At 61.9% G+C, this 5448-nt stretch overlaps 1 protein-coding gene across 2 annotated transcripts in view; it reads left to right on the forward strand.

The window, feature by feature from the left end:
* The first annotated feature begins 2368 nt into the window (after nucleotides 1-2368).
* The window catches only part of CAPN15 (calpain 15), a 19497-nt gene continuing 16417 nt past the window's right edge, over nucleotides 2369-5448 (forward strand). Inside the window, exon 1 of one of the 2 annotated variants that reach the window (XM_024759709.1) lies at nucleotides 2369-2498. The gene's annotated coding sequence lies outside the window, so the exon portion shown is untranslated. The remainder of the gene's footprint in view (nucleotides 2499-5448) is intronic. The other variant, XM_024759708.1, reaches the window with a different exon arrangement.

The following is a 5448-nucleotide window of genomic DNA, read 5'->3' on the forward strand; positions in this document are numbered from 1 at the left end:
CCCAAAGCAGATTCTGTCTCAAGTCAGCTCCTCCCTCACGTTGCTAGAGCCCCGGCTTCACCCTTCCAGGTCTTGGCCAAAGAGCACAGAGCAAGACTCTGCCCCTCCCCTGGAAGCAGACTGCTGGCAGGTGGCTGCACAGCTGGCCCCAGCCCCTGGTTCCTCGTGCCCCACGTGTACTGCCCGGGTCCTTGGCTCAGCCTGCTCCAGCCTGTCCACACTAAAGGAAGGGGTGCCCGCCTTTGCCCCCAGCCCTGTGGCACCAGCGCCTGTCACTCCACCTGCTGGTGGTTCAGAGACCAGGAGATGGAGGCCCTGTGAGGGCATCTCACAAAGCAGGTGATTACGGGTCGTTAGGTAAAACCTGCCAGAGCACAGGTGTGTCCTGTCCTCAGCCGCCTGCTGGCCTCAGGTCCCACGTGCCTGTCACACCACGGAGGGTCCCTGTGCCCTCATCCCCACAGAATCTCCACTCCTTGAGAGCACTGGTTCACTGCTGTGTCCCAAAGCTGTGAAAAGCGCGAGTGAGACCTGCACAGGGACACTTGAACTAATGCCGCCCCCCACCCCCTCTCCCCTCTGGGTGGCTATCTCCTGAAGGTCACTTATCTTCTGCTTTATAGTTACTTAAAATTTACACCTATGTGACTGACAACATCTAAGATGATCACAGGTTGACCGTACAGATGCGTCCCTGGTCTCGCTGCTCTCGTCCTCCTGCTGCCCCTGCACATGAAACCCGTTCCTTCCAGTTCTCTCCTGGGACAGTCTTGAAGAATCCTCCTGAGGTCCTCTTCTGGTGACTGGGCTTTCTCCCTGTGACAGCAGGCCTTGGCCCCTTACTGGGGAGAGCTGGGATGCTCCTGCTCTCTCCCCACCCCCACGTAGGGACTGGCTCTGCAAAACCCTGCAGTGAACTGGCAGGAACCTCAGCTATCAGGTCACCAGCCTCAACTTTGGCTGTTTTTCTTGTTGGGAGGTTATAGGGCTGTGGACACCGGTTCTGGCCCAATCACCCCAGGCAGTGCAGATGGAAGCGGGCTGGGAAGGAAAGGGACTTGTGGTCACTGAGCCACCACTAGGAGTCGGCCCTTAACTCCATCCTCTAGTGATTCTGCAGCCACCAGGCCTTGGTCAGAGGCCTGTCATTGTCACCTTCGTGCAGGTGAGGAAGCTGCAAGTGGGCTGAGTCCCCAGAGGCACTCAGGAAGCAGCTCTGTCTCGGCTGTCTGAGCCCAAGCACCTATGATTGGGACGTGGGTGTCCTGGCTGCAGCACCTGGAGAATAAGATAGTTTTCCAGGAGCATTGAGCGCCGTCCCTGAAGGTCCTACTGACTGGACGCTGGAGCAAACATTACCTAACCTCCCCTTGCAAAACTCCTCTCCATCTGGAGGCAGAACTGGACCACAACCACTCTCCTTAAATCTGTCTTAGCTTAGGGGCCTTGCTTCCGTGTCTCCTGCATGGGCCGTGCCTTCTCAGGATCCCCACGCGCCCCTGAATACCAGGGTCCCTGGAGCTCCGCCCTCAGCATCCCCACTCCCCGCTGTGGCTTCTCCGTGCTTCGGTTGTGCCTGGTAAACCGCTGACACCAAAGCGCTTTCAGCAGGTCCTGCTGCCTTCACAGCCTCTAGGCGACAGAGGGACCTCCGGCTGCCCAAAGGACAGGGAGCGGCCGCCCCTGAGGAGGCTCTTTGCGAATGGGGGCGGATTCTGCTCAGAGGCCCCCCGCTCACCACACCGGCTTCCTTCCTGCCAGGCGCCGGACTGCGCCTCCCTCCGTCCTCCCAGCGGCGCGGGGGTGCTGGTTTCCCCGGTGGCCGAGGAGAAACGGGGGCTCAGACAAGCAACGTGCCCAAGTCACACTGAGTGGCACGGCCTTGGATCAGCCCAGGTCGGTCCCAGCGAACCGGAGCTTCGGACCATGAAGCCTTTGCGGGGACCCGAGGAAGCAGACAAGCCCAGAAGGACCCCATAAGGGAGGTGGCGGGTCTGCGGACACCGCAGACCTCAGGGTCCCGAGAGAGGTCAGCGGCCGCAGCCCCGCGCCTACCTGCACGGCAACCGGAAGCGCCGTGACCGGGGAGGGCTGGAGGTCCCGCCCCTTCCTCCAAGCGGGGCATTCTGGGAGTTGTAGTCCCGGTCCCGTCGGGGCCTCCTCTAGCACGGAGCGCCGCCCGGGACCGGGCTCGGCCACCTCCCTGGGCGCCCCGGGAAGTCGGAGAGCCCCAGTAGAGGCGGCTACTGGCCATCGCCCCGGACTCCGCCTCCCGGCCTGCCTCGCGCGCCGCGCCGCCTTGTGGGAGTGGTAGTCCGGGCAAGGGATTCACAGCGCCGCGTGCGCCCCGGGCGCGCCGTAGCCGAAAGGGAGGCCGTCGGGGCAGCGCGCCGGCGGCAGAGGGCCCGCCCGCCCTCCGAGAACAAGTTGTGGGCCGGCCGGCGCAGGCGAGCGAGCCCGGGCCGCAGGGACTGAGGAGGCGCCGCGGGTTTGCGGAGGTGAGTCCCGCTCCTGGGCCAGGCCAGGGCCGGGGGCGCGGCCTGGACCCCCGAGGGGCCGTGGTCGACGGGCGGCACCTCCTGGGCTTTGGCCGGTACCGGCCGGGCTGGGGGCGCTGCTGGAGAGGGGAGCCGGCGGGACCTCGAGCAGGGGGAGACCAGCCCGGGGTGCTAAGGACACGGGAGGCGGCCTCAGCCCCTCCTGCCCTTGAGTGCCCTTACCTCCGGGCAGTGTCTCGGCCCCGGCGACGTTAGGGGTTGTATCCCGGGGCGGCCCCGTGGAGTGGGGGAGCAGGCGCGCCCTGTGTGCCCACTGGCCACCAACCACATTTCCTCCTCCCGTCCCTGTCTTGCTGGCGGAGCGAACCGAAAAGTTACCTATGGTGGCCCTGAGAATGTTTGCTAGGCTGCCGGCCGACCCAGCTCTTCCTGTTGCCCACAGGAGGGGCCCTTCTGATCCTGACCAGTGCAGCCTTGTTGTGTGGTCAAGTGGCCCTGACTGGGCTGGCTCTCGGGACCCCTTAACACACAGGAATTTGTGACGGGACTCCAGGCAGCAGGACCCCAGTGAGGCCAGGCCTGGGAGTTTGGGGTCCTGTGGCTCGGAGCCATGGCGTCCTGTGAGGGAAACGGGCTCAGCTGGGTGCTTGGTAGTTCTGAGCTCTTTCTGGGAGCCCCTCCTTTGGAGATCCCTGAGCTCCTCCCTCTGCCTGGGTCTGGGGGGCTGTGTGAGCCACTGTTAGGAGGATGCTGGTAATCACCTTCCCGCCCCCAGAGGCTGGGGGGAGGGGGTAAGTCGATCCTTTCATTTCTGAGTGCTTTCCTCAAATGTGGGGAGAGAGGTAGTGTTTCCCTGGCCCAAGTTGCAGGAGGGCCCCAGATGGACGGGGAGCCTGAGAGCCACTACTCTGCAGCCTGGCTGGTGGGAGCAGGTCTTGGAGAGGCCAGCTGAGCCTGGCCCTGGTGTTGAGCTCCTCTTACTTCTTCTCAGGTCGTTCTGCTCCCGGGACGAGCACCCCTCTTTTCTTCTGCATCTGAAACTCTATAGAGCTGCTTCCCCTGAGCAGCCAGACTGGTGATCTCGTGACCTACTGAGAGCCAGGCTTAAGCCCCGCTGGGCCCAAAGCTCAGTGATTGCACAGCTTTAGACAGGGACCTTTGGTCTCGGATCTTGTGTCTCTGCTTTGAGCCCCGGGGCTCTGAGAGCAGGAAGTGGCTGGGCCCTCCAATCCTGCATCTGGAGGATGGTTCCAAACCCCTCTGCCCTTCTTGACAGGGTAACTTTGCTGAAACTCCTTGCTCTCAGGCCCTGCATGAAATTCTCTGGGCCCCTGTCTCTCAGGTAGCACTCTACTAAGCCCCACTTTACAGACCCGGAGGCCGAGGCTGAGGGGCAGCCGTCGCTGTTGGGGAGGGTTGGATGGGGCTGCACATCCAGGTCTCTGATCCACGAGGATGCCTTTCAGCCTCTTCCTTCCACCACCGACGGTTTGTTTTTTATACATGGAGTTGGGAAGGACTCTGCTGTCCTAAAAATTCTCTGAAACCACAGATGTTTTCACCGGCCTGAGCTGGTTGGTGAAGAGCCTAAGTGGTGCGGCCCACACCCTGACCAAGGGTGCTCCATGGCCTCCGGGTCAGTTGGCTCCTCACCCTGCTCTTTTGCCTGGACTGCCTCAGGCCCTCCCACCCGGCACCCACAGGAGCATCCCAAAGCAGGAATATGGTTGTGTCTCTCTTGCCTAATCCCTTCTGCCAAGTTCACAGGCAGGGACCACTCCCCCCCACCCCCTGACCCGCTCTGCCAAGAATGCCCAGCAGGCCTGTGGTATCCCTTTGGCTGTCTCCGGCTCCCCCTGTGCCCAGCACTGCCCCATTCGCACCAAGGGCAGGGTGGTCAGCGAGCATCCTCTGTCAGCTGCTCGCTGGCAGGCAGCTCTGGTGACCCAGCTCTGAACTCGGAGGGGAGCTCCGGGGTTGGAGGGGGAGGCATCCAGAATGGCCCCTCTCAGCCTCTCATGGATGAGGAAGGGTCACTGGCCTCCACCTTCTTTGAATGAGCTGGAAGGAGGCTGTGCGTGGAGTTTCGGCTTGGAGACCTGCCCAGCCACACCCTGTCATCCTGGGTCACTCTGCAGATGGCTGTGCTGGTGCTGCCAGGACAGTGCACGGAGCCGGGGGCTGTGGGAGAGCAGCATGGGGCCTCCCGATGCCTGTGGGATGTGCTGTCCCTCCAGTAAGGACTTGTCTGGGGCACCCAGGGTGGACTCGCACAAGACCGAGTGGGACACATGGCCTCACTGCCTGTTCTGGCAGCACCATCTCACTTGAGCACCTGATCCACACCCTGCTGTCTGCTTCCCCCTTTCCCTGGTGGCCAGGCTGGGGGACGTGCCTGGATGGTGCTGCAGAATATCAGAAGGAAAATAGGTTGATAGCTGCTGTTGACGAGAGTCATGGTGTCTTTGTCCTGAGGAAGGCATCCATGGCTTCTGCTCCTCTGGGTCGTCTTGGCCAAAGGCCAGGGCAGGGGAAGTCCTCCCACACCCGGCCCCCCCACATCCACACTGCTAGAACCTCCTGCCCCTCCCCCCACGGAAGGGGAAAGGCCGCGTGTTTGGAGGCTGCAGCTCCTGAAAAGGTGCCTCCCTTTGGGGTGAGCTGGAGGCTCCAGTGCCCTCACTGTGAGGTGGCTCTGCCACCCTCGAGGCCCGAGGTCACTAGGCTGCCTGGGCCAGGGCTGCTCCTGCTGCCACTGGGCGAACAGAAATGTGGCAGTGCCAAAACCAAGCGCACTCATCATCAGACGGTACTGAACTCGTGAACTAGAAATGAGATCTTGGTGGCATCCCTGATTCCCTGACAATAATTTCCTTTTCCACGACGTACGACTGAGGCAGGTACAACTCAAAAGACACAGAAAAAAAAAAAAAAAAAAAAAAAAAAAAAG

This window comes from Neophocaena asiaeorientalis, unplaced genomic scaffold (genome assembly GCF_003031525.2).
Source record: "Neophocaena asiaeorientalis asiaeorientalis breed wild unplaced genomic scaffold, Neophocaena_asiaeorientalis_V1.1 scaffold254, whole genome shotgun sequence".
Classification (NCBI taxonomy): domain Eukaryota; kingdom Metazoa; phylum Chordata; class Mammalia; order Artiodactyla; family Phocoenidae; genus Neophocaena; species Neophocaena asiaeorientalis.